This window comes from Amblyomma americanum, chromosome 2 (genome assembly GCF_052857255.1).
Source record: "Amblyomma americanum isolate KBUSLIRL-KWMA chromosome 2, ASM5285725v1, whole genome shotgun sequence".
Lineage (NCBI taxonomy): Eukaryota > Metazoa > Arthropoda > Arachnida > Ixodida > Ixodidae > Amblyomma > Amblyomma americanum.
Window position 1 is genome coordinate 218,168,860 of NC_135498.1, and position 12,500 is coordinate 218,181,359.

General features: G+C 47.3%; 2 protein-coding genes across 6 annotated transcripts in view; one reads left to right on the top strand and one right to left on the bottom strand.

Annotated features, from left to right (window-relative positions):
* rngo (DNA damage inducible 1 homolog rngo) overlaps positions 1–12,500 on the bottom strand; it is a 156,254-nt gene that overhangs the window by 97,724 nt on the left and 46,030 nt on the right. The gene's annotated exons all lie outside the window — the stretch shown is intronic.
* Positions 1–12,500, top strand: part of LOC144122159 (uncharacterized) — a 99,330-nt gene that overhangs the window by 64,307 nt on the left and 22,523 nt on the right. The window lies entirely within an intron of this gene.

A 12,500-nucleotide genomic window follows, 5' to 3' on the forward strand; every position in this document is an offset into this window, starting at 1 on the left:
GGTGGGCATACTAAGAGAGAAGGATGTTCCATCAAATAGACAGTCAGGAAGGCACCTCATTTGTAACCAAATGGGACACAAGGCTGCCGACTGTCGGTCTAAGCCAAAGCAGCTTTATTGCGTTTATTGTCGAAAAACAGGGCATGATGTAAGTTCCTGCTCAAAAAGCATGAAAACCAGAAGCAATCGTCCTGTTGTGTTCAGCCAAAGTGTGTTGCGCCTGAAACTGCATCTACAACAGCAAATAGGCTTGAACCAGCTGAGGTGAGGATAAGGTGGTGGTCGGACTTGTCCGGGAAAAGCCGGCAGACGCACAACACATGCCCATCCTAGAGGGAGATCTCCGAGGTTTACCCGTACGTGTTTTACGGAACACGGAGAGCAATAGAGTGGTTGTGCGGAGAGCCCTAGTTCCTGACTCAGCTCTTACTGGTTCGAGATATACAGTGTTCCTTGTTGATGGCAGTAGTCTGGAAGTTTCCTAGGCAAAAGTCTATATCGCTTCCCCTTATTTCACTGGCACGGCCCTGGTAAAGTGCATGGAGACACCGTTGTTCGAGGTGATAATTGGAAATGTACCAGAGGCCCGCCCATGAGCCGTCAAATCCAAATATTAATTGGAAGAAATCGGAGGACGTTGCTAAATTATGTCCTGACATAACCAATGACGAGGTCGTCAGTGAAAATGGTGAGGGTGAGGGCCCAAAAGTGGTTTTCGCTGGAAAGGAAGTTTCTGGACAAAGGAGGGAATGCACTGCTTTAAGCGTTCGTCCCATGAGGTTCACCAAGGAAATGCTAGAAGCACAGCAAAGAAACGATGGGTCATTGAAGGCGTGTTGGGTGAAAGTAGGGAAGGTGTTCCATGGCAAGCATGGCACTTCGCACTCGTGTTCTGTTGAAAAGTGTTTGCTGTATCGGCTCTATCCTCTCGCCTCTGGCAGAGAGGTTCGACAGGCAGTACTTCCCAAGTCTGGCTGATCACAGGTGTTAAGGCTTGCCCACAATAGCCCGTTGGCGGGGCATCAGGGCATTAAGAAGACTACAGATCGAGTTTTAGAAGAATTCTACTAACCGGGAGTTGTGGGGACCTGCCCTGCAGCCCCGAGTTTGCTTTCCCGCGAGGCACCGTGCAGCAGCAGTCTCACCCCGAGGATGAACGCGTTCCCTTGTCAGTTACATTAACTGGCAAGAGAGGGCGCCAGCGTCGCTGCGCGGGAGACTGCTGAAGCCCGCCCGCGGGAGATGGGGTCTCTTCGGCTGGGATAATCGCCGCGAGCGGACACGTCGCTGGCGGCTCCGCTCTTCGCCGGCGGGACGAAGAAGCGATGGGGAGACAGGCTCCCGTACTCGTCCCGTCCGGCCTGCGGAGTTTATATCCCTTGCCCTAGCGCGGGCGAACATTCGCTCGGAACCTTGCTGGTGAGTCGGACGACCTCGATTCATTAGCGTACCTTGTTGCTAGCTGGCGTTATTGTTTCTGTAGCAATAAATGCCTGTTTGTGTCAGCCAATGTGTCGTTCTTTTGTTCCCCCAGAGCAAGGCCCGCCGTGATCGGCGAGCGCTCGGTAGCGTACGCGATCACGGGGGTGGGGTCCGGGCGGCTTTGAACCGTGTCAGCCGCGATTGAGTGGGGAGAACGTACTTATCTCCCCCCAATTCAATCCCACAGAGTGCAGAAGGAGATTAAGAGGTATGTCAGGTTGTGCGATTCCTGTCAAAGGACGTGCCCGAAAGGCAAAGTAGGGAAAGCTCCATTCGGATGCATGCCTCTTATCGACACTCCATTTGATCGGGTCGCTGTCAATATTGTGGCCCACTGTCGCCCACATCGCTGAAAGGGAATATACATATTCTCACTCTCGTCGATTTTGCCACAAGGTATCCCGACGCCGTGGCTCTGCCAAAGATAGATTCAGCGACAGTGGCAGAGGGTTTAGCGCAGATGTTTTCGCGAATAGGTTTTCCGAGAGAGATCCTTTGTGACCAGGGCTCCTGTTTCACTTCCGAGATGATGAGAGAGCTCAATGATCTCTTGGCGGTGAAACATCTCAGCACGACCCCTTACCATCTAATGTGCAATGGCATGGTGGAGAAATTTAACAGCACATTCAAGCAGATGCTGCGGAAGCTCGGTCAGGAGCAGCCCAAAACATGGGATCATTATATCGCTCCACTTCTGTTCGCATACAGAGGGGTACCGCAGGCGAGTCTGGGGTTTTCTCCATTTGAGTTGATATTTGGACGTCATGTGCGAGGACCGCTCGCAGTTCTCAGAGAGCTCTGGACGAGGGAAGAGCTGGGAGAAGACACGAAGACGACCTATGGTTACGTTCTCGATAAACGCCTTGAGCAAACTGTGAGAGCGGCACATCAAAATTTGTTGTGCGCCGAACAGTCTCACAAGAAATACGTGACAGGAAGAGCAAGAAGCTGCAGTTAAGGGTTGGAGATCGTGCCTTCATTCTTTTGCTGAGTAGCCACAATAAAGTGCTAATGCAGTGGAAAGGTCCATTTGTGGTTTGTGGAACGACGTGGATTATTGGATCAACTTGGGCCACACAAAGAAGCTTTTCCACATCAATATGCTCAAAAGAGACGAAGAGCGTGCGTCCCAAGAAACCATGGAGGCGTCTTCTTTAGTTGTAATCGAAGAAGTTGACAGGATCAGAAAACGTAGGCGCTGATTGCATGAGTGGTCTATAAATTACCGGAGGGTAATGCCCAATGTAAAGTGCTACTATCCGGCGTGTTTGCAATGGTTACCTGTGCAAATGTAGTCTAGGAGTGTCTACGAGTTCTTCTCTGGTTATGCGGTGTTCAGTGTGTACATATTCACCTTCATGGTATACAGACATGTTTAAAGTTTGTGTCTGATATTTTGTACTGTTTTATTTTCCCTTTTGTCACATGTATAAGGTTTGACCCCTCGTGCATAAGGTTTGACATGTTCCCTCTGTGCGCATTTCCATGTACCTCCATGTGTCACTGTGTAAAGTGCCTCCAGTGACTACGGCGGTGCCTAACTAGACAGTTTATCATGTGAACATTAGTGTTGTGCATCAACGGCGTTTGTCTTCTTCTCACGTGAACATTCGCCTCCTGCCTTCTTTGAAGTTTGAATTTGCAAGAGTGGAGGTGGCAGCAGATGGACGAGGGTCCGTGCTGCCGAAAGACACTCTTGGATAGCCTGCTTTATGCCTCCAGCGTCACGACGCCGTCGACGGGACCTGGCTACATTTTTCCTGCTGCGGCCAAGTTCTTCAGGCTCTTGACAGGAGACCTGCACTACATGGACCTGCGTTCGTCCTGTCAGCAAGACATCCCCGCTTCACTTGGGACACTTAGTACCTGGTGAACACTTTCCTTTATTCTGTAGTGTTGTACACGTGTTGAGTGTGTTTTTCTTGGTGTTTTCCTTTCTTATTGGCTCCTTTCCTTTAAATTATAAATACGGCTTCGTTTTGTTTTGTTTGATCTCTTTGTTCTCTTCTCTGGAACCTGCAAAAAGCCGGGGGGGGGGGGGGGGGGGGGGGGGGGGGGGGGGGGGTCGAAATTTATTGCCCCAGGTTGTCGAGGTTCTCATTTCCTATTTTTTCTATGACTACACAGATAGCGTAACATTCTGCAGTGAAGATGGAAGCACACTGTAGAAGTCTTACTATTTTATTCCAATTCCCCTGTACCTCTGCGCTTCCAACGTAAGCATCTGTTTTTGAACCGTTCTTATAAAAAAACAGCGAAATTACTGTACTTTTCTTCAACTGTGAGGAATTCTTGTATTATATGTTGTTGCGGAATTTGTTTTTTACAGAAGTGTGTAAGAGTAAAATCACAGATTTCAGGAAAATTGCACCATGGCGGAAGTGGACCTCGCCTTCGAGCAATGTGCTTGGCAATATGTCTAGTACGCCAAGGTTCTGGCACATGTCTTCAAATCGCAAGTGCAGTGGACGGGTAGCTTTCGGTTTATTGTTAAGGAGTACTCTAGATGGGCACTTTGTAGAGATGGGGTAACAAATATGTTTGTGCAGTGAACGGATTTTTAGAATGTATGAGCATGTGAGCATGGCTCCTTTGTCTGTAAATTACGGTTCGTTGGTTTCAACATAGACTCTTTATAGGTGATGTCGTGTAGGCACCAATTAAAAGGCGCAAACCTAAATTGTGCACTGGGTCAAGTCGTTTCAAGTACGATGGCCTTGCTGAACCATATACTATACTGCCATAGTCTAAGCAGGATCGTACCACAGGCGCTTTGATGGCAATCAGCGTGCCGTCGACGCAGCCAACGACGCCGGGGATGGTGCCGAGGGCGAAGGTCGCCTACGCGACCTTTTCCTTGAAGTGCACCGAAAAACGCACCCATCTCTTCTGTCTGCCGACTTTGTAATGACCTCAGCCACACGCCACACGCACTTGCTGACCATCAGTTGTGCGAGGCCGACGGTCTGCTCGTTGCCAACACACACTTGAGAAAGCCGGCGGGGGGGGGGGCAAAAAAACGGAGAGCGCACAGCACCTGCTGTCGAACCGACAAAGCGCTCGTCCGTACACCTCGCAGTTCATCGGCAAGTTCGCCGCACAACCACTCCACTTTCTCCTTATCCAGTCGAAATAACCGACAGAACAGCTCATCCGGCAAGTCATATGCGTCCTCATACACCGTCCTTCATCGTTGCTGGCGCCTGGCGTTGCCGCCTCCGCCACCAATAGACAGCAGACGCCGCCGCCTCCATTTTCCCTCTAAAACACTGTAGACCAACTCTTCGCGCTCGCAAAAAACAGTCTAAAACCGCGGGCATAATTAGGTGTGCAATATCATGTGTTTTTTCTCGTCCGTGACGCCACTGCAGCTTCCTGTGACGCAACTTTTAAAAATGGCGCCGGCGACCAACAGGAGCGGGCATTTTAGAGCGCTCTCAATTGTGGAGCGGTCAGAGCGAGTTCCGTAATCCGGGCCCAACTTCTCTTAAAAACCTACAAAAATAAGGGATGTCAACAATTGTATTATCACCTAAGAGCAGCAACACAGGAAAACAGTAGCACCGAAAAAACACACATAGTAGAACGACGTAGGAAAAGGGCTAACTTCATCCATGAAGTTAGCGCTTGTCCTACGTTGTTCTACAGTGTGTGTGTGGTTTTAAGTGCTACTGTTTTCCTTTCAGGACCGAAATGAACCATCTAGCCAAAATAGAAGTTCTTTCAAAGCTGGTAACAGTTTTCTTCACTTGTAAAACCCATAAACATGAGTGTCCCTTGCGGGTTATTGTGTCAGAAAAGGGGACACGGCAATCCCATGTGTCTAAATTTCTAAAACATTCTGTGAAGCACCTTTCTGTGAATGACCCTTTTCTTAATAAGAACTTTGATTTGGTTTTAACTGAAATGAGGTCCGGACTGGACAAAGCATTATGTGCGTTCTCTATAGATGTAGAAAACTTGTAATACTCTGTTCCTCACGATGGCCTCTTAACATCCATTCGTGAGAGCATCAATTTTATCTGCAATCCACTGTCACTCAATTTAACCAGAAGTTTTATTTGCAAAGAACAGGAATTTGCATTGGCTCATCTATTGCACCATTTTAACTGACATCTTTTTAGCTTTTATTGACCGGCGCATTTGCACGCAGATACACCGGACACCTGTAAGACGGCTTTTCCACTTTGTTGATTATTATTTTATTCTTCTCGACTCGCCTACCTCTTCTAATTTTAACGAAGCTGTTGCTGATGTTCTTAACATATTTAGAGACAATTCCCAAGGCCTCACCTTCACTTGGGAGCTGCCACAAGGGGGCAAGAGCCAGTTTCTGGACGTTGAGTTTGATTTCACTGGCGTATATCATGTGCGTTGGGTGTATAACCACAGTTCCAAGAAAAGCCTCATGCCGTTCAGCAGTGCCCATTCTAAACTGGTGAAACGAAGTATTGCCATGACATGCTTACACGCCGCTCTCTCAAAATCATGTGGTCACTGCGTGCAGGCTGGCTTTGAAAAGCTACTTCAGAAATTAAACAATGCTGGTTACCCCTGCCTTGTGATAACCGCTGTTCGTGAAGCCTTGCTACAGAAGATTAAACTCGCTTGGAGCGGCGCTCTATTAAGCAAGCAGCGAGATAAGAGTCCTGTGGCGGTCATTCCGTATATGCACAAAATAGCACACAACATCCAGAACGTAAGGTGTCATTATGAAGTGAATGTGGTGTTTTCAGCGCCATGTAAGCTTGGCAAGATATGCTCCATGATGGACAAACGACCGCTCAAGATGCGCTATCAAGCATAGGCTGCGCAGCGTTGTACGGAATGCAAGTCTGATGTCATCTACGAGATACCGCTCAAGTGTGGGCGTGTCTACATTAGGCAGACTGGCCTTTGTTTCCATGAGAGAGCGGGTGAGCACAAACGGACAATGAAAACAATGAAAGGGGGAACCTCCCTGAACATTGCAGAGATTTAAAGATTGCGGACCGGCGCTGGAAAAGGCAAAGTTTATCAGCAGAGGCAGAGAGCGAGTTGAAAGAGAAATTTTTGAAGCATTTCATATACAGAAAGGTGGGCCCACGTGCATAAGCACTTCGTCGGTTAAACTCGGTGGCCAGGAACTGAATTTTTTAGATGGTCATGTGTAGATCATGTAATTCCATTTTGTTATCGTGATCGTAAATTTTTCATGCTTTGTCTTGCGAGCAGCAATTCACCGGTTTTTATGCATAAATACGATTTTTTTCTGAACATATATTTTGCCTTGTTAGGTTGCCCTGGCTATGATAACGTCCTGTTGGTGATAGTACTGGCGTATAAAAATGGTGTTTTCCGTAACAAACTCAGCTGGTAGTAGGCGCTCTTTCTGTCTCCATTTCTTCCTGTGTTTGTTCCTTTGCGCCATTCAAATCTATGATGAACCAACTAGCCCAAGAGCAAGTACTTCCGAGATCGCGCAAGAAGGGGACAACAGGTGGGGCAGAGGAGCGTTGTCAGCGCTGTTCAAGGAAAGGCTGCAGGCGGGAGGAAAGAAAAAAAATACAGGTCGCAAAGCAGGCATTTTCCCTCTCGCTTTCCGATTCGCCTCTGTTGGACACACTGATTGGACAAAACTTGAAAGCACGTGATGGAACGGCCAGACGACCATGCTGGAGCGGCAGCGGGGCGCACATTTCCCTGCAAGCTCAGCTACTATGCGCACATGCGGTAGTATTTTTGTTGACAAGCTGACAACGTGGGCAAGTCTACCAGCCTCGGCTGTCATCAGTTCCAATGGCGTCTTCTCCGAAAGCCAGGTAACGGCAAGCTTTGTCCCTAGAAACCAAGCAGAGCATTGTGAGGGACGTCAAGAGCGGTTTAAAAAACGCTATGGTGGCAAAAAAGTAGGGCGTCGCTGCCCCTACTCTGTCCGCTATTTGGAAGACTGCTTCGTTTGCTCGAGGGGATGCTTGTAGCGCGACAAAAAGCACAAGGGACAGAGACGAACGGGACAAGCGCCCAAATGAACCAGCTCGCCCAGCAAAATGTTTTATTGTGCTACGTTTGCGAGGAAGCGGATTCGTGCATCCAAGTACAAAGATGTTGACGCCGCTTTGTTTAAATGGTTTCTAGAGGTCCAAGCCCAGGGCGTTCCTGTGAGTGACCAGATACTGCAAGCCAAGGCCAGGCGCTTTGCAAACCTTTTGGGGCATGATGCTTTCAACCCATTGAACGGTTGGATTCAGTGCTTCAAGGACCGACCGGCAAGGAATAAGCTGTCGGGCTATCTCCGGTGAAAGCATAGAAGTCGACGACTCTGCCATTGAGGCCTGGCTCAGCATTCATGTTGAGAGCATGCTTTCGAAGTACAGTGACCGTGACATCTATAATGCTGACCAAGCTGGCGTGTTTTACAACCTGCTTCCGAATCGCACTCTTGCTTTGCGAGATGAGCGCTGCTCCAGTCGAAAGGCGTCGAAGGGGTGAGTGAGTCTTATTTTGCGCCAACATGGAAGGCACAGACAAGCAGCGGCTGTTTGTCGTGGGAAGATCGGCACGACCACGATGCTTCAAGAAGCGGGTTTGCCAACCTGTTTTGTACGCAGCCAACCAAAAAGCGTGGATGACCCAGGAGCTCTTTGCCAGTTGGTTGCAGAAATTTTATGGCGACATGGCCGCTGATAAAAACGGCAAGTCGTTTTAATTTTAGATAACTGTTCCGCTCATAACGTAACACGAAAGCTGACTGCAGTGTGCTTGAAATTTTTGCCGGCAAACACGACGCCAAGAGCCAGCCACTAGACCAGGGCGTGATCGCGATGGTAAAAGCGCACTACAAAAGACGCATTTGTGAACGTTAATTACTGAACATGCAGCGAAACGAAGCAATGAAGGTGGATTTAAGAGCTGCCATCGATACGATCACGGCATCGTGGTGGCAGATAAAGGCAATGACGGTCCAAAAGTGTTTCGAGAAAGCTGGTTTCGTGAGGAATTCCGGAGCCTCGGACACTGCCGCTGCCAATGATGATATCGACGAAGAAAACGCGGATGACCTGCAGTCCGATCTGATCAAAAATAATTGTGTAGATAAGATGACACATTCGCAAACTTAGTCGCCGAGGACGATGACGACGGCACTGTGTGCGAAGCAGCCGCCACAGAAGAAGACATCGTGGCAGCGGTGCACGGTCACGATGAGACTCTATCCGAGGATGAGCCCGACAAAGTGATTGAAAGTGTTGCAGAAGTTTCATGCAAAGATGCGCTCGACTGTAGCAACCAACTGCGCCTCTACTGCGCTCACAGTAACCTCAGCGAGCAAGAGCTAAAGTGCCTCACCGATTCTGAAAACGAGGTCATCAGCAACGTAGTTAAATCACAGCGACAGACGAAAATAATGTCGTTTTTTCATTCTCTATGACGCTTCCAAATAAATTTCTTTGTTGCCTGTGATTGCAATGTTGTGCGTATGATGCATTTTCAGGTGCACTTTGAAAGGTAGGCTGGCCATACTGAATATGCGAATGCATGCAAAAGCCACGTTTTGGTTACAGTGAAGTACCACTTAAAATGCGGATTTTTCCTACTCCCGCGGTATGCGTTATAAGCAGTCTATGCTTTTGTCGCTCAAAGGTTGTTAGGCTGGAGGATGCGCATGCTATTTGATGGTCGTCAACATATAGAGAATACATAATGGACATTGGAATTATCTTAGATATGGAATTCATTTTCACGACAAACAGGGTAGCACTTAACATACACCCCTGCTGTGTCACATTCCCCTGAATGAATTTTTTGGAAAGGGTGAAACCTAGGCGTACATGAAACGAATGCTCAGACAGAAAACCTTTTAAGCAGTTCAGTATCCTTCCATGGATACCTAGGTCTGCTAGGCGGCGAAGAATCCCAAACCTCCAGGTGGTACCATAAGCTTTCTCCACATCAAAGAAAACTGCTAAAGAGTGTTTTTTATGTATGAATGGTTCTCCGACTGCATTTTCAAAGTGGACGAGATGGTCAATTGTTGATTAAGATTTTTTTTTAGATCCATACAGGTGGATGTATAGAAGTTCAAGAGATCCAAGAACAAACATCATTCAACGTTCACAACCCTTTGAAATGATTTAGCGAGACAGCTTGTAAGGGCTATTGGCCTATAGCTACTAGGGGACGTTGGTGGCTTTCCAAGTATCAGGAATAGTACTATAATGGCTTTTTTCCACTCCTTAGATATTTTTCCTTGTCTGAATATCATGTAGAAAATTTTCAAAAGTGCCTCTACGGCTGGCTGGGAAAGTTGGGCAAGCATTTTAGTGTATTTGGTCGGGTCCTGGAGCGGTTTTCTTGCCGGCAGACAGTACAGTATTGATTTCTTGGAATGTAATAAGACTATTGTACTTCATTTGCACCTCCACTTGTTGAGAGTCTTTGTTTTCCGGCTATTTTTTGCATTTTAAAAATGGTTAGCTATAGTGTGAAGAACTTGAAACCATAGCAAAGTGGTCCCCCAACACATCAGCCTGTTCCGCTACACTTGTTTGTGTACCAGGTGCTGCTAAAAGAGAAATTGTGAGAGGTGAGTAGCTGCCATTAAGTGGTCGAACTTGCTCCCGCATTTTTTTCAATGTTGTTGAGCTGTTTATAGAAGACACATATGCTTTCCAGGATGTTTTCTTGGCATTGCGCCGAATAGACCGTGCTTGTGCTCTTGCCTTTTTGAAAAGGATAAGGTTTTTGTGTGTTGGGTATCTGCGAAAGACTCATCAGGCTTTATTATGTCGTTTTTTTGCTTCCTTGCATTCACGTGTACGCCACACTTCGTGGTTCTGGCAGATCACTCCTGAGGATTTTAGATCTGATAGATGTGAGGCAAAAAGAATGCATGTTGTGAACATTTCATTCATTCCATCTATACTGAGATTTCCTACAGCAATGTTCACTAAACTGGCTTTTTCTCTAAACAATTCCGAGTCAGCAAAATTTAGCTTCCAACGCTATGGTTTTGTCGTGATGACTGCTGGCGAGGATGACATGCTTATTATGATGGGGAGATGATCACTTCCATGTGAATCATCTAAAATGTCCCATTTAAAATCGCTAAAAACAGATGATGAACTAAAAGACAAATCTAAACCGCTCATTTTCCCTGAGGATGGGGAGCAGTATGTGGGTTTACCAGAGTTCAGCAAACAAACATTACTACATTGAATAAAATCTATTATCCGACCTCTGGTAACTGTTGTCTCACTCGCCCAATAAGAGGAATGTGCATTGGAAGTCTCCAACTACCAGCTAAGGCTGTGACAGTTGCTCAACAAGGTTTCTAACTCTTATGTGAGTTATTTTCAGGTGTGGCTCGGTATACGGAGCAGACTGCTATGGTTTTATATGTAAGCAGCGTGGCTGCTACGGCCTCTAATCTAGTTTTAAGTTTCACTTCACGAGCTGCGACTCCACTTTGTACTGGGCAAGGCGGCACCGCTGGGATGCGTCCATGGAATAACTTCATCTTCCTTGCACTACAGGTCCTAGCCCTGTGCACGAGCCTAGCCACAGACAGTTGGACAGAAGAATACCCTGTGGCTACTGTGATAACTTTTGCTGGAAGCTGGACAGATTTTCAAGCATGGACTACAGTGCAATAGTCTTGGTTCCGGCCGCGAATTATTCAACAGCATCGATTGCAGTGGCACTGGGCAAGGCGGCACCACTGGGATGCGGCCAAGGAATAACTTCCATCTTCCTTGCACTGCAGGTTGGCGGAAAACCTTTGTATTCTAAATGTAAAACAAGTCTCCGGTGCCAGGTGGTGTTGCCTTGCCCAAAAGCTATTTGTGAGAGTACCGCCGACTGCTTTGATGTCTTATGTAAGCTGGCTTTATTGTTACTGGGCGGTGATGTGGAATGGAATCCGGGTCCAAAGGGCATTGACAATGATTTGAAAGCTCTGCTTGATGGCCAAAGAGAAATACTGGGGAAGAGAGGAGCAGCTAAAAAAAAAAGCTTGATGACTACATTGGGCAGACGGATATGCGATTAAACACAATTGAAACTGAATCTGAAGCATCTTGCAGAGAATGCTACTCAGCTTGAGAAATATGGTTTGGTTTAGTTTATGGGGGGTTTAACGTCCCAAAGCAACTCAGGCTGTGAGAGACACTGTAGTGAAGTGCTCCTGAAATTTCGACCACCTGGGGTTCTCTAACGTGCACTGACATCGCACAGTACACGGGCCTCTAGAAGTTCACCTCCATCGAAATTCAACCGCCGCGGCCGGGATCGAACCCGCGTCTTTCAGGCCGGCAGCCGAGCGCCGTAACCACTCGGCCACCGCGGCGGCCCCCTTGAGAAATATGACAAGGTAGTTCAAGAGCTAGCGTCTGCAAGCTTGAAGGCTTTGAAAAACGAAGTAGGCACAATAATATTGTCACATATGAAGTGGAGGAAAAGGAAGACGAAACACCAACATCCATACATCACTGATGACGTGTTTTCTGCAATTATGAGTGTCGAGATATCGAGCCTTGAAAGAATTTGCCGTGTTGGACAGACCAAACCTGATGCTATCAGACCGGTTATATTGCAATTGTATAACTACAATGAAAAAATACAACTCTTCAGAAATGCTCACAAATTGAAGGGAACTGATTTGTCACCGAATGGGGGCTACCCACGAGAGGTGCGTGAAAGACGGAAGCACTTGTGGGAGTATGCCAGGAGCATAAAAGATAAGAAAGAACACACTGCGAAGCTCACCGACGGTAAATTATTCATTGACAAAAAACAGTACGCGTGGCACACCCAGATGCAGGAGGTTGCATGTGGCTTTTCCGCAGACTGCGTGCTTTTTTGAGGTGATTTCAATTTGCCAGATGTAATGTGGTGTAATGCAATCTGCATTCTGAATTCTGGTGCCGGTGCATACCGTGAGCTTAAAAACTTGTGTGATACGCTTGGTTACGTGCAATCCGTACCTCCACCCACTCGTGATGGCAATATTCTCGATCTGATGTTTTTCAACTCTCTTGATG